This window comes from Phyllobates terribilis, unplaced genomic scaffold (assembly GCF_046119375.1).
Source record: "Phyllobates terribilis strain yellow unplaced genomic scaffold, ASM4611937v1 Scaffold_5__5_contigs__length_657084704, whole genome shotgun sequence".
Taxonomy (NCBI): domain Eukaryota; kingdom Metazoa; phylum Chordata; class Amphibia; order Anura; family Dendrobatidae; genus Phyllobates; species Phyllobates terribilis.
In genome coordinates, this window is record NW_027362765.1 from 57,626,818 (window position 1) to 57,653,013 (window position 26,196).

A 26,196-nucleotide genomic window follows, 5' to 3' on the forward strand; every position below is an offset into this window, starting at 1 on the left:
GCTTATCGCGGCCTCCTGCCCCTCACTCACCTCCTCTAGGGACGCTGCACGCTATCACAGCGCGCTTGTCCCTCCGGTCGCCTCTTACCGGTCCTCCTGATCACCTCCTGGTCACCACCACCTGGCACCCTCCGCTGGCCGGCACTGCACGCTGCCACAGCGCTCTCTTGCGCTCGTCCCTCCGGTCGCCTCCTACTGGTCCTCCCGGTCTGCTCGGTCACCTCCGCCTGGCTCTCATCCCTTCCCAGGAGCTCTCTCCACACACAGCACAACTCTTGCAGCACACGGCAGGCTCCGCCTCCACCACTTCCTGTCAGGCCTCCTCATGGTATGTGTCTTGGAGCTAATCAGAGACACAGGCCAGACTCCACAAGTATCAGTGGTTACCCTTGATAAATATTGTTTTGTTTGATCAAGCTGGGTTAGCTGAGCTGTATATGAGTAGTCAGGGTCTGTTCTATTTAGTCAGAGCTTGGACAAGACCAGAAATATTAATGTTTACGACTTCTGTGCAACCTGTAAAAAGCAATAAAACTGCGCTCGATTGGACCAAACCCAAAATGGCTGTATGAGCACTACATGATGCCTCCTACCTTTAAGAGTGAAACCCTACAAGGTTTATTATTAACCTGCAAAACTAAGGAAGCACTCTTATTGTCACCTGCCTCCAATCGGCATTCCACCGAGCACCAGCCAGGAATACTGCTACCCTCTGTCTCATAATAGAGGCTAGGATATTTTAACCCCCTGAATTCGGTAAGCTTGCCATGCACAGTTTACACTCGCTGAACTTGGTTTTATCCGACAAACTTAATTGTGGAACCAGTACCTTTACAAAGAGGGACTATGAGGCACAGACACCCTATAAAAGCACTACAAGGCACAGGGGCACCCTGAAGTACTGAGAAACACTATGAGGCCCCATTAGGTACTAACAGGCGCTATACGGCACTATGAATGCACCATAAGGCACTATGATATGCTATGAGTCACTATGATATGTTATGCTATGAAGAGCCATAAGGCTCTATGAGGCAAAAAAAGCGCTATGAGGCACTATACGGCACTATTATGTGCTTTGAGACACTAACATGCACTATGAGGCACTGTGAAGCGCTATGAGGCGCTATGTGCCACGAGGCACTATTAAGTGACATGAAGAGCTATGCCATGAGGCACCATGCTATGATGTGCCGTGAGGCACCATGCTATGATGTGCCGTGAGGCACCATGCTATGATGTGCCGTGAGGCACCATGCTATGATATACCAAGATGTGCTATGAAGCACTATGATGTGCCATGAGGCGAGGCACTATGATGTGCTATGAAGCGCTATGCTATGATGCACTAAGATGTGCCATGAGGCGCTGTGAGGCACTATGATGTGCTATAAAGCGCTATGCTATGACGAACGATGATGTGCCATGAGGCACTATGATGTGCTATAAAGCGCTATGCCATGACGCACTATGATGTGCCAAGAGGCGAGGCACTATGATGTGCTATAAAGCGCTATGCTATGATGCACTATGATGTGCCATGAGGCGCTGTGAGGCACTATGATGCGCTATAAAATGCTATGAGGCACTATGCTATGATGTGCCATGAGGCACTATGATGTGCTATGATGTGCCATGAGGCACTATGATCTGCTATGAAGCTCTATGCTATGAGGCATTAAGATGTGGCATGAGGCATTAAGATGTGGCATGAGGCATTAAGATGTGGCATGAGGCGCTATGAGGCACTATGATGTGATATAAAGAGCTATGATGTGCTCTTTGTGAAGCGCAAAGAGGCATTATAAGGCACTGCGCTCAGATTTTTATTTAAAACCGTAATCCATCTGAATGAAGGATAAACCTTTTCCTTTGGGTGGTAAATCTCAATTGTCAGACTAGCCCCACCCGAAGGAGCCAACTGATGAGACGCAGCTGGACAGCAGACCTTCACAGAGACCATGTGCTGTATTAACACCATGTGCCGTCCTATGGATGGAGTAAACAGACTGGAGGACAACAGTAAAACCCTCAGTGTTAGTTTAACATTTACTGAGCAGATAGAGGCTCATTTTTGTGGTAAATTCTGAAGGTCAATCAGAGGCTCTGTGCGGCCCAGACATGTGGCTAACTTTAGCCTAGAGTCTAAGGTCCAGCTTCCGTCATGAAGCCAATTTTAAAGCACGATGCCCTTGGCCCAGATGGGGTCTTACAGAGCGCACACACACCCATTTTTGAGTTTTGCGCTAACTTCCTTCAGCCTTTCCTAGTAACCATAACAAGGAAAGGGCCCCATAAACAAGGTAAACATTCACGAAGATCACTCACCACCAGCTGTATGGATTCGGAGGCTGGGACGAGTCACAGGCCTGTTCCTCTCCATCCGTCCATGCCTGAGCAATAGTGGGGCGCCTCCAATAGTGCGCCGATCAAAGCTGGAGCTGCTGCCCCCAGGCAGGGGCGCAGCTCAACAGGTGCTCTCATTGATGTGCAGAGCTGAGCTGCTGACCCCAGACAGGGGAGCAGTTCCACAGCAGCTTCTCCACTGATGCACGGAACTGGAGCTACCGACCCCAGACAGGGGCGCAGGTCCACAGCAGCTTCTCCACTGATGCACAGAACTGGAGCTGCCGACCCCAGACGGGCGCAGGTCCACAGCAGCTTCTCCACTGATGCACGGAACTGGAGCTGCCGACCCCAGACAGGGGTGTAGGTCCACAGCTGCTCTCTCACTGACGTGCAGAGCTGGATCTGTCGACCCCAGATAGGGGCGCAGTTCCACAGCAGCTTTTCCACTGATGCACGGAGCTGGAGCTGCAGACCCCGGGCAGGGCGCCGCTCAGTCATATCCGGATCTTCAACAGGTAAGCCTGTCTAAGGTTCTCCCATTGGGAATAATCTTCTCTTCTTTCTTCTGCCGCCATATTAACAAGGTTCCCCCTCAAGGACAGGAAACCAACTGAGGTGGTGGAGAGGTGCCGCCCTTTTATTCTGTAGGTTTCCTGTCCTGGAAGGGCGGATCCCCTCTCTCGTTGTAGGAGCTGTCATGGGTGATAGGATAATAAACATTTCAGCGCAGGATCATTCCATTTAACTTCTGAGGCCCATCTCCTGAAGTGTGTGCAATAATTTTCAACATCACCTGACCCCTGATTCAAACGCCTGAGTTCTGCCTCAGCAGATGAGATTCGATCAGGATCGTCATATAATAGCGCCATAGCAGAAAAAAAATCTTCAACAGACCTTAAACACGGATCATTAGGTTGGAGAGAAAAGGCCCACCCCTGTGGTTCATTGCGCCCCAGCGCAGCGGCGTATGACGCCACTGCCATGCGCAGATGTCAGCTGCTGGCCTCTGATAGGCCGGCGGCTGACACTGGTATTGCTGTGCAGAGAGCCGGTCTCTGCGCGGCAATACACTGTACTACAGCGCTGATGTCGGCGGCTGCTGGAGAGAGCCGCGATCGTTACGGGGTCTGTGCCTGCGGGCCACAGGTGCATAAAGGACGCCGAGGGAACGGAGGACAGGTGAGAATCTTTTTTTTTTTTATCTCTGTCATGTGAAATACTGCACAGGGGGGGGCACTGTGCGCAGTATGGGGGGACGGGGACCCTGACCGCAGTATGGGGGGGGGGGCGGGGACCCTGACCGCAGTATCAGGGGAACCTGGATGGGGGACCATGTCTGTAATATGGGGGACCTGGATGGGGGACCATGTCTGCAATATGGGGACCATGTCTGAAATATGGGGGACCTGGATGGGGGACCATGTCTGCAATATGGGAGACCATGTCTGCAATATGGGGGACCTGGATGGGGGACCATGTCTCCAGTATGGGGGACCTGGAGGGGAGACCATGTCTGCAAGATGAGGACCAGTTCAAAAGGTGTATAGAAAATAAAATGGTATCACTAAAAATGTCACTTTGTCATGCAAATAATGCGGCCCCCCAAATTAAATGTTTTTCCATGTGCGGCCCATATGCCCAGCTGAGCTTGAGACCCCTGCTGTAGAGGGATCTATGGGACACTGACTTCTGTGTTCACCCCTGGGGAGTATAATGCTTTACTTTTTTTCTATACATTAAAGAACAGCACCATAACAGGGAATATATATAAAAGTATGGGGCCCAAAGATAAGGGACATATATACCAGGATGGAAGACGTATATATATATTGGGAGGGGCGGCCCAAATCTTGCACCGGGCAAGTGAGGACACTAGAATGTATTGGCTCCTGGTATGTATTTAATAGTGATGACCTCAGAATGTATGAGCTCCTGTCAGGTATATATTAGGGAAGGCATCAAAATAGATGCTAGCCAGTTTACTAGGGAAGATATTACAATGTATGCATAGCTCCCAACTGTCCCAGATTCAGCAGGACTGTCCCTATTTGACGTCTCAGTCCATTTGTCCCTGAACATGAGGGCTTTGTCCCATCTTCCTCTCACTGTCTTCCCTGGCTCTGTAGCTCCTTCTCCTTTTGGGACAGATCTGGTATCACATACATTATTTAAATAAACAATTCTCTTCTATGATTTCCCATAAACTTGAACTAATGAACTGCATGTTCACAGGCAGCAGTGCTAGCAATGAGCCATAGCCCACACTGAAGAAGATTGAATAATTTGGCTGTATTGCAGGCTGTGAACCTAGAAGCTGATTATACAGGTACAAAGAGATACAGATACACTCCTAAGAACAATGTATTTCCCTGCAGTAAAAGGAAGAAATAATTTGATTATTTTGCTCATATTAAAAAAACAACAAAAAAAATATATCAATTTTGTACCCAATTACAAAAATATGTTTTTCTCTTTTTGTGAGTGTACTTGAACTCACAACATCTACAATTGCAGGCAGGAGCTAAAGCTATGGGCCAGAGGCTCTGCTGGTGACAGTGGAATAATTTTTTTAAACTTGAAGCTGCATTTTAGGTTGACTCCACAGGCAGATTATACTGGCACATAGAAATACACTTATGTACAGTGTACCTGTGTACAGTGTACCCTGCATTCTACAGGAAGAATACTTTTTTTTTTCCTTCCTCTAAATTTACAAAAAATAAAATGACATTTTTAATACGCTTTAAAAAAATTAAACATCACAAATCAGCAAATAACATGGACATATTTGGTGTCCCTGTAATTTTAACGACCCTTGAGCAGTAAATGGCGTAAACAAATGGTGTGATGGATTCTTTTTCTCTATTAAAGCAATAAAAATTAAATTATAAAAGTTAAATAAGTTAAATAAAATGTAACACTAAGGCCATGTTCACACAACATAAAGACTGTTTTTTTTTCTGCAGGTGCACCACACAACAAAATAATTTTAGTATTGTGTGTTTTCAGAGATTATTTTACGAGTTTTCCCCCTTATTTGATGCGTTTATAGTATAGCTGTAAATCTACATTTTTAATACTATAGAAAAGCTTTGATTTTGCGCTTAAAATGTGTTTTTTTCAGACTCTACAGGCTATATATAAAAAAATGCATGAAATCCGCACAGTTCAGCAGCGTCTTTAGATGCACTGCAGGCGTAGATTTCATTCAAATAACATCCACTATGCTTGGACATTTAGGCCGTGTTCAGATGTAGTGTAAATGCGGTGTTTTTTTCCGCTGCTTTTTTGGAACAGTCATTTTGCAGTATTTAAATGGCCAAGAAAAGTGGATGTGATTTCATGAAAACTGCTCTGTGGTCTAAAGACGCTGCTGATCAGTGCGGTTAAGTTTTTGTTTTTTTTTCCCCTCACATCTGCACCAAAATCATCAAATAAGGGGGAAAAGGCATAAAAAAAAATTCAGCAAAAATGCAATACCCAGAGAAGATTGTTATTGTGTAGTTTGGTGCGGACATCTGCAGAAAACAAAAAACACAGTATTTATCCAACATGTGAACACTGCTTTGCAGACACAAAAGTCAGATGTCATACAGTGAAGCTACATAAAGATGAGAAAGTTCAAAGAACAAAAAATAAATCCACAGATCCCAACTGAAATAAGCAGGATGCACAGATGACATCACACAAGCCATGGCTAATCAAAAGCCGCACCGGATGAGGGAAAGTAAGAGATTTGTGGCCTCCTGTCCAGCTGCCACTGATCTGGACCGGAGTCCCGTGAATTGATCCACTCATCTATAGCCCCAACTGTTCCAGATACGGTGGACAGCCTCGGATTTGGGTCCACGCCCTGCAGTCTCTGACGCTGTCTGCTGAATTTTCCTCACTGCCAGCGCCCCACTGACAACTGCTCCTGCCACGGTAGAAATGGCAAATGATTGTGGGTTGAGGTGTGGTCAAAATTTGCAGGGGGGCGCTGCGCACAATGTGCCCCTTTTTCTATTCTTCCATGTCTATGAGCTCGTAGTAGGTATTTATTAGTGAAGATATCAGAATGAGTGCTAGCGTAATAACTAGTGTTGAGCGAGCATGCTCGACACTGCTCGGTACTCGCCCGAGCATCACACTACTCGGGATGTTCGGCGAGCACCGAGCATTTTCGGGTTACTCGGGCGGGAGCTCGGGTCTCCGCCCTGCATGTTTGGCGCTCTTTACAGAGCCAATGAACATGCAGGGATTGCCAGCCAGTCACTGTAATGCCGCAGCCATGTTGTTTGTAGGCATTACAGTGATTGGCTGGCCGCACAGCGTCACCTCGAATATTTAAAACCGGGCGCCGCCATCTTGGACACAGTCACTCCGGATTAGACAGTGTAGGGACAGCGCTGCTGATTTAGGGAGAGATATATCCTGCAAAATAGTTAGTGTAGGGTCTGTAAAGGCTGCCAGATCAAACAAACAGTCCTTCTCAGGACTAATATCCATCCCAGATATCAGGCAGGCAGACAGGCTGTATAGGAGACGCAGTGGTTATACCAGCAAACGCTGCATTACAGTCCTGTGTGCTCCAGTGGCTGAAATTGTTGGACTTAGCTCCAGGTCTCGGGGGCGGTAAAAATCCTTTTTTTTCATCTAAATCCTCTTTTTTTTTCCCTCCTTCACACTGTACAAATACCTGTCTTATTAACCTTTTGGTGTCCCCCACTCCCCCAAAAAAAAAAAAAAAAAAGTGTGTCTCTGATTTCTCAGACATAAATATATCTGTTGAAAAGAGTCTGGTATAGGCCACAGAAACAGAAGTGTGGTTTTGCAGTTCCACGGTTCTAACCCCTGTATTATCCACTTTTTGGCCGTTTGTATCTAAAGAAAAACAGTTTGAGTGTGTCGCTCACTGTTCAGCCGCAAATATATATATATTAAAAAAGTCTGGTATACATCAGTAAATTAGAACTGTGGGTTTACTTTTCCACGGCAAAAAATCTCTATTATCCTGCTTTTCGCATTTTTTGCTGTAAAAAAAACAGTAGTGTCTCCTGATTGTTCAGACACAAAAATATATCTGTTGAAAATAGTCTGGTGTAGGCCCGAGAAATCCCAGTGTGGTTTTGCAGTTCCACGGTTCAAACCTCTGTATTATCCACTTTTGGGCCATTTTTACCAAAAAAAAAAACAGTTTGAGTGTGTTGCTCACTGTTCAGGCGCAAATATATCTATTTAAAATTTTCTGGTATACCCCAGTAAACAATTGTTGTGGTTTTGCCATTCCACGGTAAAAAATCTCTATTATTCAGGTTTTGGTATTTTTTCCGTAAAGAAAAACAGTAATAGTTTCTCCCTGATTGTTCAGATTGTTTAAAAGAGTCCGGTGTAGGCCAGAGAAATAGAACTGTGCTTTTCCTCTTCCACGGTTCTAATCTACTTTTTATTACCCTTTTTCCATTGATAGTGTGAGTGTAAGCTATTTTACTTCCTTTACAATGGTCAAGGCGCGTGGCAAGGGACGTGGAAGTGGACGTTCTGGTGATGGTGTGTGCAGAGGACGGGGCCGTGGCCAAGGTGAAAATGTGCCACAACCAACAGCCACATCTTCTCGCTCCCACTTCTTGACCGAATTACTAGGGAAACACAGAACAACACCAGTATTGCGAACTGATCAGTGTGAACAGGTTATTAATTGGATAGCAGATAATACTTCCAGTTACCTGGGCACCACCACCTCCGGTCTGTCTTCCACACGGTCAACTCTTAGTAGCCATGAGTCTCGACCCCATACTCCTCCTCATCCTGATGCTCCTTCCTCCCACCATGCCGAGTGTCGTCAGACCGCAACTGATCCCACACTTGGACACTCTGAAGAGCTGTTCACTGGTCCATTTCCAGATTTGTGCCCCTCGCCTGCTCCGCTTGAAGTGGTGGAAGAGGAGATCCCATGTAGCGATGCCCAAATATTTGAACAGCCACGGCCACAGGAAGTCGACGCTGGCAATTTGTCACAAGAGGTGGACGATAACGAGACACAATTTCCAGGAAGTGAGGAGGAGGATCGTGGTGCGCAAGTGGAAGAGGAGGAGGTGGTGGATGATCTAGTAACTGACCCAATGTGGTAGGAGGACATGCAGAGTGAGGCCAGCAGCACACAGGGGGAGGAAGGCAGAGTACCCCAACAGGCAGGAAGAAGCAGTGTGGTGGCCGCAGACAGAAGGCGGGCAACCGTTTCCCGTAACACTAACACGAGGGACGTTGCCAGTACAAGCGGTAGGTCTTCCAGAGTCTGGAATTTTTTTAAAGACTCTGCTGATAACCCCAAAAAGGCCATATGTACCACCTGCCATGCCAGCATCAGCAGGGGTGACAAAACTACCAGCCTGACCACCACCAGCATGATCAGGCACATGTCAGCAAAGCACCCGACTTTGTGGGGCGAACCCCAGGGTCCACGACCAGTGTCAGCGGGTGTCACCACTGCTTCTTCCGCTGTTGTGCGTGCAACAGAACCCCCTGTTGTGTGTGCAAGGCAATCCCCTGTCCATACTGCATGTAAATATGCCCCCTCCTCTCAGTCTTCACTTGTTATGGCAGTTTCTCAAGAAACAGCATCAACGTCCACGTCCCACCACAGCGTTCAATTGTCCATATCCCAGACCTTTGAAAGAAAGCGGAAATTCGCAGCTAACGCCCCACAGGCCACAGTCCTAAATTCGCACATTTCACGACTGCTTGCGTTGGAAATGCTGCCTTTTAGGCTGGTGGAGACGGAATCCTTCCGTAACCTTATGGTGGTGGCCGTCCCTCGGTACTCGGTCCCCAGCCGACACTATTTTGCCTGGTGTGCCATCCCCGCAATACACAAGCACGTGTCCCAAAACATCTGCCGTGCCCTCAACAACGCAGTTACAAGAGAGTCCACCTGACAACAGACACGTGGCAAGTGCTTGTGGCCAGGGACGGTACGTCTCCCTGACAGCACACTGGGTAAACATAGTGGAAGCCGGGACCCAGCCGGACCTTGGGACGGAACACATCCTCCCCACACCGAGGATTGCGGGCCCTATGTCAGTCAAAGTTGCCCCCACAGTGTACAGCTCCTGCGTATCATCCTCCTCCTCCTCATGTTCAGCCTCCATCTCAGATATCACCACATCAGTTACAAGCTGGAAGCACTGCAGTACTGCCTCCGCAAAGCAGCAACAGGCTGTGCTGAAACTCATAAGCTTAGGTGAGAAACCTCACACTGCTTGTGAGTTGTGGACAGCTGTGAAAGAGCAGGCAGATCTGAAGCTGAGACCGCTGAACCTACATCCAGGCATGGTCGTGTGTGACAATGGCCGTAACCTGGTGGCGGCTCTGAGGCGAGGCGAGTTCACACACGTACCATGCCTGGCTCATGTGCTTAACCTCGTGGTTCAGCGGTTTCTTAAATCATACCCCGAGTTGCCAGATCTGCTCGTGAAAGTACGCCGCCTGTCAGCTCATTTTCGCAAGTCGGCTACAGCTTCCGCCGCCCTTGCTGTGTTGCAGCAGCGTTTGCAGCTTCCGGCACACCGACTGCTGTGTGATGTCCCCACACGTTAGAACTCTACCCTCCACATGTTGCTAAGGATTTGTGAGCAGAAGAGAGCAGTTGTGGAGTACCAGCTGCAACAAGGCCGTCAATATTCAGGTCAGACTCCACACATAAGACCTCAGGAGTGGACCTGGATGTCTGACATATGTACCATCCTGACAAACTTTGAGGAGGCCACCAAGATGGTGAGTGGCGATGACGCCATCATTAGCGTCAGCATCCCACTTGTCTGTCTTTTGCAACGCTCTCTGCAGAGAATTAAAGAGGAGGCATTGCAGCCACAGTATCATGAGATTGATCAAGAAGCCGTAGCGGGCGATTACACACAGCCCAGCCTCATCTCATCCCAACGTGCATTGGGGGACAATGAGGGAGAGGAGGAGGAGGAGGAAGAACAGGAGCTGGTATCATGCGCTGTAGACGGTAGTACCTGTACAACTGTCATACCGTCGGTTCAGCGTGGGTGGCCTGAGGACAGGGGGGAGGAGGAGGAGGAGAGCATGGTCAGTCGTCATCTTGGTGAGGACACGGAAATCTTGCCCGTTACCAGTCTGGCACGCATGGCTGACTTTATGTTACGCTGCCTTAACCGTGACCCTCGCGTTTTCAAAATGTTGGGTGACAGTCATTACTGGTTGGTGACACTTGTAGACCCCCGCTACAAGGAGAACTTTCATTCTCTTATTCCTGAGGTGGAGAGGTCTACAAAAATGGGGCAGTACCAGAAGGCCCTTGCTGCAGAACTGTTAAAAAAATTCCTATCTGAACACGCTAGCGGCAGAGGTCACAGTTCCTTGCCCAACCAAAGCGTACATGCGAGAGAGACGCAACTCCAATCCAGAAGAGGCAGGGGAACACTGTCAACGTTCTGGGACAGTTTTCTCAGACCCTCCCTTCGGACAGACCCTGAGGCACGGGGTACTCTCACAAGGAGTGGAAAGTTTCAAAAGATGGCGAGGGAGTACCTTGCCGACCATACCAGCGTCCTCCGTGATTCCTCTGTGCCTTTTAATTATTGGGTATCCAAGCTGGACACTTGGAATGAACTCGCTCTGTACGCCTTCGAGGTCCTGGCCTGCCCTGCCGCTAGCGTGTTATCGGAGCGTGTTTTTAGTGCCGCTGGGGGAATTATAACTGATAAGCGCACTCACCTATCAACTGACAATGCTGACAAGCTGATCCTTATCAAAATGAACAAGGGCTGGATTGGGCCAGACTTCTCATCACCACCAAATGACAGCAGAGTAACAAAGTCAAATCCACTGTGTTATTTCGGGAGCTGTATTCACATGCACCGCTTCACACCCACAAATGGGTATACGCTTCCTCATTTCGGCTGCATTTTGCTCTTCTCCTTATCCTCAGCCTCCACCACCACTATACCACCAGGGTGACCGTGGTCCGTGTTGCCATTATTGAAAGTTCCTCCATCCTGATTTTTGTCAGCTTTTGCTTGGAAGGCATAAGCAAAGACTGTGGGAGACCCACTCCCCAATAATGGGAATAATATTTTTAAGATGCTGTACTGTATGGCTCTTGTAAGGGGCATTAAAAGCGTCTTGTTAAACCACTCTGACCTCCACGTCTCTTCCAAGGGGCATTATAAGCGTCTTGTTAAGCTACTGGGACCTCCACGTCTCTTCTGAGGGGCATTAAAAGCGTCTTGTTAAGCTACTGCGACCTCCACCGTTCTTTCAAGGGGCATTAAAAGCGTCTTGTTAAACCACTCTGACCTCCACGTCTCTTCCAAGTGGCATTAAAAGCATCTTGTTAAGCTACTGCAACCTCCACCATTATTTCAAGGGGCATTAAAAGCATCTTGTTAAGCTACTGGGACCTCCACGTCTCTTCTGAGGGGCATTAAAAGAGTCTTGGTAAGCTACTGCGACCTCCACCATTCTTTCAAGGGGCATTAAAAGCGTCTTGTTAAACCACTCTGACCTCCACGTGTCTTCCAAGGGGCATTAAAACCGTCTTGTTAAACCACTCTGACCTCCACGTCTCTTCTGAGGGACATTAAAAGTGTCTTGTTAAGCTACTGGGACCTCCACGTCTCTTCTGAGGGGCATTAAAAGCGTCTTGTTAAGCTACTGGGACCTCCACCACTTTTCCGAGGGGCATTAAAAGCGTCTTGTTAAGCTACTGTGACCTCCATCGTTCCTTCAAGGGGCATTAAAAGCGCCTTGTTAAGCTACTGCGACTTCCATCATTATTTCAAGGGGCATTAAAACCGTCTTGCTAAACCACTCTGACCTCCACGTCTCTTCCAAGGGGCATTAAAAGCGTCTTGTTAAACCACTCTGAACTCCACAGCTCTTCCAAGGGGCATTGAAATGTTGTTTTTAATTAACTCTAACCTCCACAACTCTTCGAACGGGCATTGCATTTCCTACTAATTTTTGGCAGCTTTTGGCTTGGAAGGCATAAGCAAATACTATGGGAGACCCACTCCCCAATAATAGGAATAAGGTTTGTAATATGCTGTACTGCATGGCTCTTGTAAGAGGCATTGCAAGTTCCTCCATCCTAATTTTTGGCAGCTTTTTCTTGGAAGGCATAAGCAAATACTATGGGAGACCCACTCCCCTATAATGGGACTAATGTTTGTAATATGCTGTACTGCATGGCTCTTGTAAGAGGCATTGCAAGTTCCTCCGTCCTAACTTTTGGCAGCTTTTCCTTGGAAGGCATAAGCAAAGACTATGGGAGACCCACTCCCCAATAATGGGAATAATGTTTTTAAGATACTGTACTGTATGGCTCTTGTAAGGGGCATTAAAACCGTCTTGTTAAGCTACTGTGACCTCCACCACTTTTCCAAGGGGCATTAAAATAGTCTTGTTAAGCTACTGCGACCTCCACGTCTCTTCCGAGGGGCATTAAAACAGTCTTGTTAAGCTACTGTGACCTCCACCACTTTTCCAAGGGGCATTAAAAGCGTCTTGTTAAGCTACTGTGACCTCCACCACTTTTCCAAGGGGCATTAAAAGCGTCTTGTTAAACCACTCTGAACTCCACAGCTCTTCCAAGGGGCATTGAAATGTTGTTTTTAATTACCTCTAACCTCCACGACTCTTCCAAAGGGCATTGCATTTCCTCCTAATTTTAGTCAGCTTTTGCTTTTCAATGCAAAGGCGAAAAATAAGGGAGACCCACTCCCCAATAATGGGTAGAAGGTTTTTAGTACGCTGTAATCCACGTCTGTTTCAAGGGGCATTGCAGTTCCTCATAATTTTTGGAAAGCCTTCCATTCACTGCTTAGGCCAACAGTGCACAGGAGACCCAGTTGCTATAAATGGAAAATAAGGTTTAATTAAGGCCCTCTGACCTCCATGTCATTTCCAAGGGGCATTGGAGTGGCTCAAAATTTTTGGTAGGCATTGCACTCACTGTATGCCCTATAACTGTGTAGCTGAACTGCTCCTTTTGTTACAGAAACATATCCTACAAGACATATGTGGTTGACTGGCCTGATATTGATGTGAATGGTCCCTGTTCCTCCTGCTCTTTCTCCTTTGCCACTACCTCATCCGTCATTTATCACCTGAAGCTTTGTTTGAACGGGGAGTCATAGAACTGGGATAGCAGCAGGAAAACATCCAGCAATCCTCGGAGGAGGTAGGATATGCGCCAAAACGCTGACCACCTCAGGCCTTGCTGCTACTACATACATGCGCTTGCATTCCAAGAAAACAAAGCAGATGCTAACTTCTATCATCATGCTCCTCACCTTGGCACTCTCAACTCCCCTGATGGAGAAGCCAGGGCCCACCGCAGGAGTCTGGTTCTCTGGTGGGTTCGTCCAATGCTGCCCTAAAGCAGGCCGGGCTAAGAAAAGTGTGTGGGGGGAATTTGACAGGAGAAATAGGGGCGGCTGGGGACCGTTTATGGACACCCGGCTGTCCCCAGGCAGCTGGGGACCGTGTGTGGACACCCGGCCGCCAGGCGGTTGGGGACTGAGTATGGATACCTTGCTGCCGAAGCAGCCATGAGGTAGTGGCCAGCTTCGGCCTCCTCCAAACTAAAAGGCCCCATTTCAAGTGCAAGCTACCAGTATGGTATTGCAGCCTGCGGGTGGGTGGGTGGTTGGCTGCATATTTGCGTTTGCATTGCAAGGAATGGGGGAGGTACAATTGAACACTGCCCTGGGACAAGAACTTGCACGGGGATAGTTGCAAGTCTGCATCTTCTGATGCGGCAAGGATCACTTCTGATGGGCACACTTTTAGTCAGTGACCTGGGAGTCAGAGATGCTTCCAGGGGTCTTCCCCATGCTGTCCCCCATGTCTTTTCAGCACTGTATGCATGAGTCACACAGCACATGGCCAGATAAGGTTGTAAAATGTTAAAATGACATTTCCCAGTGAATGCATTTGTCACGGTTGAAAGCAATACAAAAGTGCAAAAACGCATAAAAAATGCTACTTGTGAACATAGCCCAAGGTGTGGAGGAGTATTTTTGTTTTTGGTTATTTATTTGACCTTATACACAAGTCTTTACCCTGGAAAAGAAATTCCTTAACATATTTTACAGGAAAAAAAGTTTCACTTTCGTTTTTGAACGTTTTATTATGAGCCTGTAAAAGTGGCTTAATACCTCTGAACACGTTGTTGACAGCAGTGACCTGGGGGTCAGAAATGCTTCCTGGGGCGATCCCCATGCTGTCCCCATGTCATTTGAACACTGTCACTATCGTTTTGGGCACTTTTTAGCCTTTCTACAGACTGCCGGGGTTGCCACCGCAAAAATGCTCGGGTCTCCCATAGACTAACATTGGGCTCGTTGCTCGGGGCGAGCACCCGAGTATCACGGCGAGCTCGGCCCGAGCTTCGAGCACCCGAGCATTTTAGTGCTCGCTCAACACTAGTAATAACCAGTAGATTTAGTCTCTGAATACTGTTTTCAACAGTGTGTATACTATATACTATCAGTGTTCGGCATGCTACAGTAACTGAATAGGATTATTAACAAAGCTTCCTATATAGAGTACAGGGCTACATAGATCTCTATATAAAGTATGGGGCCACTACACCTCTTCTATATACAGTATGGATCCCCTATAAGTAATGACTAGTAAAATAATATAAATAAATAACAGCCTTCCCACTATCTGCAGCATGTGGTCTGGGGCACGGTCGGCCCAATCAAGCAGCGCGCTCACGTGTGGTCTGGGGTGTGGCCAGCCCAATCCAGCAGAGCGCTCACGCGTGGTCTGTGGCGCGGCAGGCACGTCTGAGTGTATACCTCCTGTGGGTGTACACTCCCGAAAAAAGTGCACGGCGGAGTGCACGTTCGCTCTGCCGTCACCACTGAAGTCTATGGCCCCCCATCAGTGCATACATCCAGAACCCGTTTTGCTGGGGATTTTGGACGTATGCCCTAACGGGGACATAAGATGCAATGTGAAAGCACCCTAAGGTAGAAATGGGCCAGGCCCGTGTCTGCCTCCTACTGAGACTAAGTTAAAACTGATTAGCTTTGTGCCAGTTGGTGGCGTACCCTTCTGGGGAAGAGCTAACTTTTTTTTTTTGCATAGTGTCAGCAGCATACACCCATGGTTTTTTGTGTCCCCCAATGAAGCATTAATCCCCCACAGCATTACCCCTCCACAGAGGGCCCCCTAGGTTAATCTCCCACACCAACCAGAGGGCCTCAAAGCATAAACCCCCCAAATCCCACCAGATGCCTCTCCACCCAAGCATAAACCCCCACCCCAAATCCCACCAGACGGCCCACCCCCTTTCAAACAAAGACCCATAAGATACCCCACCACCCCAAAACCCACCAGACGCCCATCCCAAAGCATAAACCCCCACAAGCATGCATTATCCCCCTCAGAGCCCCAAAAAGCACACATTTCCCCCCACCCCAGAGCTCCCACAAGCATGCATCATCCCTGCATTAATCAGGGCTGTGGAGTCGGTAAGCCAAACCTCCGACTCCTCAATTTCCATGACACAGACTCCACGACTCCGACTCCCTCATACATGGCTCATGTTTAAGTGATAAACTTACTGTTGCACAGATTCATCTCAGCTAAAAGTCTAGACCCTTAGATCAGGAATAGGACAGACATTTATAGGACATTTCATAACTTTCCCAAATTCTTATGAAAAAATATTCCCCACACACTGCATTGAACCACTGTACCCAATTTATTATATATTTTAGGAGTCGGAGTTGGTCCATTTTATACCGACTCCACCAAAATGGACACCGACTCCAACTCTGACTCCACAGCCCTGTATTATCCCCCCCCCTTCCAGAGCCCCCACAAGCCTGTATTATCCCTGCATTAGCCCACAAAGCCCCCTGAGATCCCCACAACCATTAATTAACCCCACCGACGGCTCTCCAGCATTAACCTCTCGAATCCCACACCCCCAAGTATCAGCTCCTTCACCACGAAAACAAGAGAAGACCTCAGACCAGCAATTAATAAAACAAACTCCTCAGGGCACTGACCTCCTCCTGCAGCTTCACCGACAGGCAATTGACAAATGCCTGCAAGGGGCTGAAACGTTTTGTTGTAGTTTTCCTACATGTGGAATAAATGAATTGATCGTATACACGTGAGTGCCGGGATCCTTCTACTTTGCTTGTAATCTATTTCTCCACGTGCACCACCATTACTAATAAGCACTACGGAGTGCCGACTATTTCTTTATATCTACATTGTTTACCGGCAGCTGTGTCTGTATGAGACTATGGGGTCTGGTGCTGAAGTAGTACACGCCCATAATACAGTCATGACACGCCCCCCAGAAATTACATCATAACTGGAAGGAGCCCATACATTCTAGCATCTACACCCCACATATATGGCTGTTCTGTGCGCACAGGACCTGTGATGAGGTCACAGGAGGGGAGGAGTCAGGGGTCACATGATCAGGGGCCTCAGTGGATGCAGGACTCTGCTGTGCTGGTTGTCATGGTGCTGGATGAGGTGAAGGTTATGTGTGGGGTCAGGAGGGGTTTACAGTGTGGATGTAGCAGAGCCACGTGTGTACGAGGTGTACGGAGCGGAGCCGTGCGTGTACGAGGTGTACGGAGCGGAGCCGCGCGTGTACGAGGTGTACGGAGCGGAGCCGCGCGTGTACGAGGTGTACGGAGCGGAGCCGCGCGTGTACGAGGTGTACGGAGCGGAGCCGCGCGTGTACGAGGTGTACGGAGCGGAGCCGCGCGTGTACGAGGAGTGCGGAGCGGAGCCGCGCGTGTACGAGGAGTTTGGAGCGGAGCCGCGCGTGTACGAGGTGTACGGAGCGGAGCCGCGCGTGTACGAGGCGTACGGAGCGGAGCCGCGCCGCATGTGTACAGGTCAGAGCCGCGTGTGTACGAGGTGTACGGAGCGGAGCCGCTCGCGTGCGAGGCGTGGGGAGCGGAGCCGCGCGTGTACGAGGCGTACGGAGCGGAGCCGCGCGTGTACGAGGCGTACGGAGCGGAGCCGCGCGTGTACGAGGCGTACGGAGCGGAGCCGCGCCGCATGTGTACGAGGTGTACAGGTCAGAGCCACGTGTGTACGGAACGGAGCCGCGCGCTTACGAGGTGTACGGAACGGAGCCGCGTGTGTACAAAGGTTATGGAGCGGAGCCACTTGTGTACGATGCGGAGCAGAGCTGTGTGTGTTCGAGATGTGTGAAGTAAAGCCGTGTGTGCGACGTGAACGGAGCAGAGCCGTCAGTATGAGATGCGCAGAGCCACGTGTGTACAAGGTATATGGAGCGGAGCCGTATGTGTTCGACATGTGTGGAGTAAAGCCCTATATTTACGACTTGTACGGAGCAGAATTGTGTGTATGACATGTACGGAGTGGGGCTGCGTTTGTATGATGTGTACAGAGCGGAGCCGTGTGTCTGCAGCATCTATGGAACAGAACCGTGTGTACCTATATCACTTACACAGGTATATGTATAGTTGTCCTATCTTATCTGTTTTTGCTGCTCGTGTGGATTTTGTGTGTTCTCTGCCATGATGTATTGCGGTAACACCTGGTTATATGGAAATGATGAACATGATAGGTCACTTTTGCACCAAACCATTTATACTGCTAATTACTGTAACAGGAAAGTCTCAAAATTTATCAGCGAACAGTGATGTGTCTCTTTTAATGACCCTGTGTAGGCAAGGATATCACGTTACACACACACAAATTCCCTCCAAAGAGAACCGTCCGACTGGCAGGAAGTATACAATGAGCTTCATTCTTTTCTTACACCACTTTAGTAAAATATAGCCAATAAACATTAATATTTTATAGCGCCATTCATTTTGCAGCGCTTTACATACATTACAAACCCCCCATTGGGGCTCACAATCTACATTCCCTATCAGTAAGTCTTTGAAGTGTGGGAGGAAACCGGAGAACCTGGAGGAAACCCACGTAAACACGGGGAGACCATACAAACTCCTTACAGATGTTTTACTTGGTGGGATCTGAATACGGGATCGAAGTGCTGCAAAGCACCAGTACTAACCACTGAGCCACCATATTGCCCAGTAGAATGAAAGCTTAATTGGTTGCTCTTGGAGAATGAAAGCTGAGCTCTGATTTGTTTTTTTCTGTAGTGTTAGGGAAGAGTCACACTACCATATAACTTGGTTGGAGATCGAATTTCAATGCTTGGAGGACTGGCTGGTGGCTCTCCTAACCTGAGTGTGACAGCATTTATTTCCATTCAGCTGTCACGATTGGGTCAGGAGAACCGCCGGCCACTCCAAGCATTGTGATGTGATCCACGTCTGAGTTAGGGTATGTGCCCTCGATCCGCAGTGGCAGCGGTTTGGACACAGCTCACCTGCACTGCATCCAAACCACTGCGTTGTACAGTAAAAGCACAGTGGATGGGATTTATAGAAATCCCATGCCCACTGTGCTTCTATTTGCCACCGCGTAAACTCACCCGCGGTGTGGCCTTACAAGCTGCAGCATGTCAATTACTGTTGAGGAGACACTAGTCTTCGCAACAGAAATTTCCACAATAGAATGGATAGGGTGCGGTAAATCCGCATGTGTGCAATGCCGCGGTTATCGGACTTAACTCGGATGACATCAGTGTCAGCGCGAACTACCCATCAACATTTGAATGAAATTAAATGCTATGACAGGACACTCAGGAGGACCCCACTGCTGACAAAGAGACATAAAAAAACTATACTGCAGTTTGCCAAAATGTATGTGAGTAAACCAAAATGTTTCTGGGAAAGCGTCTTTTGGACAGATGAGACCAAGATAGAGCTTTTTGATAAAGCACATCATTCTACTGTTTACTGAAAACGGAATGAGGCCTACTATGAAAAGAAAATTGTACCTACTGTTAACTATGGTGGAGGTTCAAAGATATTTAGGGGTTGTCCCGCTGCCTCTGGCACTGGGTGCCTTGACTGTGTGCATGGCATCATGAAATCTGAAGATTACCAAAGGATTTTGGGTTGCAATATAGTGCCCAGTGTCAGAAAGCTGAGTTTGCATCCTAGGTCATGGGTCTTCCAGCAAGATACAGTGTATGTCCAATCAGGGTACAGATGAAATTAATACCATAAACAACTCTTCTAAATTACAATGTTTGTTAACGATATTAACATATTCAAGAAAACATTCCACCTAAATAGTGCTGTATAAATTAGTAATAGTTCCAAGTAATAGTCAGTGCAGGTACTGTAGCTATGTAGGGAATAATACTTGTCCTTAGGATTCCTTAGTCTCACCCTTCCTGTCAGTGGAGGTTGGCACCCTACTATATTACGCCAGTGGTGCCCCCACTCAGTGTCATCTGTCCCTCCGATACCCTATATGTCCCTAAGCAGTGATAAAGCTGAGACAGACAGGGTATACTTAGGAGGACAAAAAAATATACCATTTTATCACAGGAAAATAATATTAGAAACACATGGTTGGTTCAAAATAATAGTCAGTATGAATAACTAGATAGGGGAGAATATTCATCCTTCAAATTCCCTAGTCTCACCATTCCTGACAGTGGAGGTTGAAACCCTATCATAGTACTCCAGTGGCACCCCCACTGAACGTCGTCTTTCCCTCCATTTTCCTATATGTCCCTACGCAGTAATAGAGCTGGGACAGACGGGATATACAGGAGAATACTATTACTACAATTGGAAACACATAACTAAATATCCTACACCGGCCACATTATAAACATATGCCTTGTAGATGTGTTGTAGACCGACTATTTTATTGGGAAAAACGGTGGGGGGGGGGGGTTGTCTATACTGAACATCCCCTAGGCTCATGCTTCCTATCCATGGAGGTTGACACCCTATCCAAAATATTTGGGAAAGGGGTAAACAAATAATTAATTCACACTTATGGTATAGCTACGTCCACAAATCATTAGATAAAAATGTGTACCAAATAAGTATTGACTTTGCAGGATGAATCAAACAATTGCCACTAAAAGTTGCTGGTAACAGTAAGTCTCTCCTAAAACTATGGCAGAACTCAAACAGTTTATATGATCGTGTTGGAATTTGTCTTCCAGCAGGACAATGACCCAAAATATCCAGAAGTGAATGGAAACAAAGCGCTGGAGAGTTCGCAAGTGGCCAGCAATGAGTCCGGATCTAAGTCCCATTGAACACCTGCGGAGAGATCTTAAAATTGCTGTTGGGAGAAGGCACCCTTCAAATATGAGAGACCTGGAGCAGTCTGCAAAAGAAGAGTGGTCCAAAATTCAAGTTGACAGGTATAAGAAACTGTGCCTGTCGCCTGTGTCTCTCTCCCCACTGTCCATCATACTAGCCTTACCATGTCCTTAGGTAATGGCTGTTTCTAGTGTTGAGCGAACATGTCTCCAGTGTTGATCGAGTCCTAGCCAAATATCTTCGGCATGCTTGTTAAATATGTTTGCGTTACTGCGGCTGTATGTCTCGCGGCTGTTAGACATGCAGGGATTGCTTGTTTGTTAGACATGTGTTGCAATTGTCTTAACAGCCGCGAGACATGCAGCCGCGGTGACGCGAACACTAGCTATTTCCTATTGTTATTTTTACTTATGCACTTTATTTAGTACATGCATTTAGTGTGTTATTTAGTCTGTCACTCTATGCTTTGTATTTATGACATATGCTTTCCCTGTTATATACATGACACAGTGTCATTTATCCTTGCCTTATTATGACTTTATAGACAGATTTAACTTATTGTATTCTGATAATATATACAGTGGGTACGGAAAGTATTCAGACCCCTTTAAATTTTTCACTCTTTGTTTCATTGCAGCCATTTGGTAAATTCTAAAAAGTTAATTTTTTTTCTCATTAACGTACACTCTGCACCCCATCTTGACTGAAAAAAGCAGAAATGTAGAAATGTTTGCAAATTTATTAAAAAAGAAAAACTGAAATATCACATGGTCATAAGTATTCAGACCCTTTGCTCTGACACTCATATTTAAGTCACATGATGTCCATATCCTTGTGATCCTCCTTGAGATGGTTCTACTCCTTCATTGGAGTCTAGCTGTGTTTAATTAAACTGATAGGACTTGATTTGGAAACGCACACACCTGTCTATGTAAGACCTCACAGCTCACAGTGCATGTCAGACCAAATGAGAATCATGAGCTCAAAGGAACTGCTCAAGGAGCTTAGAGACAGAATTGTGGCAAGGCACAGATCTGGCCAAGGTTACAAAATAATTTCTGCATTAGTCAAGGTTCCTAAGAGCACAGTGGCCTGCATAATCCTTAAATGGAAGAAGTTTGGGACCACCAGAAGTCTTCCTAGACCTGGCCATCCAGCCAAACTGAGCAATCGTGGGAGAAGAGCCTTGGTGAGAGAGGTAAAGAAGATCACTGTGGTTGAGCTCCAGAGATGCAATAGGGAGATGGGAGAAAATTCCACAAAGTCAACTATCACTGCAGCCCTCCACCAGTTGGGCCTTTATGGCAGAGTGGCCCGACGGAAGCCTCTCCTCAGTGCAAGACATATGAAAGCCCGCATAGAGTCTACTCAAAAACACATGAAGGACTCCCAGACTATGAGAAATAAGATTCTCTGGTCTGATGATATGAAGATAGAACTTTTTGGTGATAATACTAAGCGGTATGTGTAGAGAAAACCAGACACTGCTCATCACCTGCCCAATACAATCCCAACAGTGAAACATGGTGCTGGCAGCATCATGCTATGGGGCTTTTTTCATCTGCAGGGACAGGATGACTGGTTGCAATAGAAGGAAACATGAATGCGGTCAAATACAGAGATATCCTGGATGAAAATCTCTTCCAGAGTGCTCTGGACCTCAGATTTGGCCGAAGGTTCACCTTCCAACAAGACAATGACCCTAAGCACACAGCTAACATAACAAAGGAGTGGCTTCAGAACAACTCTGACCATTCTTGACTGGCCCAGCCAGAGCCCTGACCTAAACCCAATTGAGCATCTCTGGAGAGACCTGAAAATGGCAGTCCACCAACGTTCACCATCCAACCTGATGGAACTGGAGAGGATCTGCAAGGAAGAATGGCAGAGGATCCGCAAATCCAGGTGTGAAAAACTTGTTGCATCATTCCCAAGATGTCTCATGGTTGTACTAGCTCAAAAGGGTGCTTCTACTCAATACTGAGCAAAGGGTCTGAATACTTATGACCATGTGATATTTCAGATTTTCTTTTTTAATAAATTTGCAAAAATTTCTACATTTGTTGTTTTCAGTCAAGATGGGGTGTACTTTAATGAGAAAAAAATGAACTTTTTAGAATTTACCAAATGGCTGCAATGAAATAAAGGGTGAAAAATATAAAGGGGAATGAATACTTTCCGTACCCACTGAATAATGATAATTTTTTTAATTCAATCTAAACATGGTTTTTGCACATACTGTAGCTTCAAATTACCTTATGGTGCCTAGGTATATACCTATGTATTGATACTTATATTGGTTTGCAAAACTATTGTTAAATATTTTGTCAATCTTTTGATGGCCAGTCACTGTTGTCTATACTAACTTCTTTTTGTATATTACATACTAATCGGGGGAGTATTCCTTGGGGGACTCGTTGTCTCTTCCTTTTAGGCTGGCCCAGCGTCATCACCCGGCTCACCCGAGCAAGTGCTGGGGCCCTGAGCAGGTGGGGGGGGCACTTACCGTCTGGCACCCCAGCGCGCTATGAGACCCGTGAGCAGAGGAGAGCGGTGCCAGCGCCCCCTCCCCCGCTTGCTCAGGGCCCCGGCACAATACTTACCTCTCCCTGTGCCTCCACAGCAGGTCCTGTATCTTCCGCGCTGCTGCTCTGTGACGTCTGACATCTTCCAACCGAGCCCTCTACTGAGCAGTCATAGCACAGAGCGGGAAGATGGCGATGCGACTGAGGAGTCCGGAGCAGCGGCAGCAAGTGAGGTGAGGTGAGTATTTGATTTTTTTTTTTTTTATGTATGGAGGTATGGGGCACCTCCATGGGGCATTATATGGGGGCCCAGGAGGCATGGGGCATTATATGGGACGCAGCCTACATGGAGCATTATATGGGGGCACAGCCTGCATGGAGCATTATATGGGGGCCAGTATTCTGTATGGAGCATTATATGGGGGCCAGTATTCTGTATGGAGCATTATATGGGGGCCAGTATTCTCATGGAGCATTTTATGGGGGCCAGTATCCTGAATGGAGCATTATATGGAGTCCATTATTCTGTATGGAGCAATATATGGGGCCCATAATACTGTACAGAAGACTTAGTGGTGCCCATAATACTGTCTGGAGGACTATACTGTCTGGTCTGCACTGTGCGCTGCGAGGATTCGCCGGTTTCTGAGCTACTGTAGAATTTATAATAGATATCACTCAAGTAATGTAAGAAGTAAGTCAAATCTTTGGCTCTGTACTATATCTGTATTTCTCTGCGGTATCTGTGAATCATGAATCGTGTATGTGTTAAAGGGGCCCACTGAGACTCTTTCGCCCGGGGCCACAAAAACCGGAGCCCGCCCTGCTTTCAGGAATTTATTGATCTAATGTGATCACTTTTTCATCTTCATTCTGACTTGCGTGCTGTTTTATCAGATCTCTTGCCATGTGTATGGTTACTGTCTTTTGATAATTACTTAATAAACTTTATCATTGTATGTATTTGTCTATCCCTCATATGCCTTTCTATAACAGTATCATTCTAATTATAGCAGTATTATTTTGACTTGATAGGCAATTTTTTTTGGTTGTTAATATCACCATACAAGTCTGTTATTTACTATTCCCACTGACCCCCCGCTGTGATGTAGACACCTCCTGTGGAGTGATCATAGAGCAATGGGCTGGAATAGAGTGTTAGCTCTTTGTCCCTTTACAATTCATAATGTAGCGATACGTCTATGCTCTGTATGAGGATGGCAGTATTGTTTGACAACTAATAAAAACATTTCTTGATACAAAAAAGATGGAACTACAACCATCTCACAGAGACGTCTAGGTCAATGCAATATAGCGTACACTGCAGAGGAATGGCATGCATGGGTGTTGTCTGCGAAGTAAGCCTCACCTAAAGCCCATGCATAAAAAAGCCTGCCTACAATTTACCAATTTGACTCTAGTGATGAGACCAAGATACATTTTGGAACTGATAGCTCCGAAACTGTTGGCTTCAAACTTGTATGTTGTCACAAAGCTAAGGAGTAAAAAGAAAACTGCATGGTGTCTACAGTGAAACATGGTGATGGCAGAGTTCTTATGTGGGGCTGCCTGAGCGCTGCTAGTGTCGGGGAGCTACATTTCATTGATGGCATCATGAATTCACAGATGTACTGCTCTATATTGAAAGAGAAGATGCTGCCATCACTCCGTGCACTTGGTAGATATTCACTTTTCCAACATCATAACGATCCAAAACATGCATGTCAGGCCACTGATGCATTACTGAAGACGAATAGGGAGAAAGTGATACAGAGACCAAGTGTATTTTGATCTGAACCCAACCGGACACCTATGGGGACTTCAGAGGAGACAAGTTGAGCATCACTCTCCATCCAGCATCCAGGCTCAAAAAGAAGTAGTTTTTAAGAATGGAAAAATATAGATGTTACAATATGCCACTTGGTGCAGTCCTTAAAAATCACGGAGGTCATACAAAATACTAGATGTAGTAGTTTTTGATGTGGGGTGAATTCATTTTTGCATTAACTTATTTGACTTAAACTGAAGATCTTGTATTGAAAGTTATATTATTAGCCTTATCTGGTGAATCGGAAGACCAGGGCTTGGTATAAAAAGGCAGGAAGTAACATTATCCAGATTGCTATCTACAACAGTTTTGTCTTGTTTAGAAAGTCCAAGAAGAACTCACTTTTCTCCAATTCCATGAGAAAATTGTTCAGTGTCTCCTATTTGATTTGATGGCACACAAGCCAGCCTGTGAATCTGAAGATGTCACAGAATGCCATTTTATTCACTCTGTTTGTGCTCCTTCCCCTTCAGGCCCTGACATTAGTTCAAACACTTGTTTATGACTACTCGTGGGAAATCACCAAGTTCAAAAGAAAGTGGGTAACTGTCGAGTCAATGTTCTCATTTTTCCCCTTGTGAAAATTAATAATTTAGGGCTAAAAGAGTAACTCAGTGGAAAAATTGAACATTTTCAATGCAAGTGCACAATGTTGTAAAATTGTGTGTAATTCCTGTGGAGTCAAAATGCTCACCATACCCATAGATGAAATCTTTGGGGTGTGTAGTTTACAAAATGGGGTCACCTATGTGGCGGAGGTTATGTTGTTTTGGCAACTTAGGGGCCATGCAATTGCGTCATGACTCCTTCGATGTGATCCGGCCAAATTTGGGCCCCAAAAGTCAAATAGTCCACCTTCCCTTTCAAGTTCTGCCATTTTTACAAACAGTAGTTTCTGATCAGATATGAGGTATCATCATGTTCAGGAGAAGGTGGGTAACAAATTTTGTGTCCATTCTTTCATGTTTCCCTTTGTAAAATGAAAAAAAAAAATAGGGCTAAATCAACATTTTATAGGATAAAATATAATTTTTCATAATTTCATTCCGCTTTGAATCAATTACTGTGAAGCATCTAAAAAAGGGGTAAAAAAATCCTGAAAACAGTTTAATACTTTGAGGAGTGCATTTTTTAAAATGACATTTGAAAAATGATGCGGATATTAATATTGTAAATGTTATTAATTAACTATTTTGTATGGCATGGCGATCTGATTTAAAGATATAAAAATTAAAAGTTTGAAAATTGCTAACTTTTCAAATTTTTTGCCAAATTTTCGATATTTTAACAAATAGATGTAAAACAGATCGACGTAAATTCACAG

General features: G+C 46.4%; 1 pseudogene; it reads right to left on the minus strand.

The window, feature by feature from the left end:
- The window catches only part of LOC141271446 (uncharacterized), a 163,830-nt pseudogene that overhangs the window by 106,450 nt on the left and 31,184 nt on the right, over positions 1 to 26,196 (minus strand).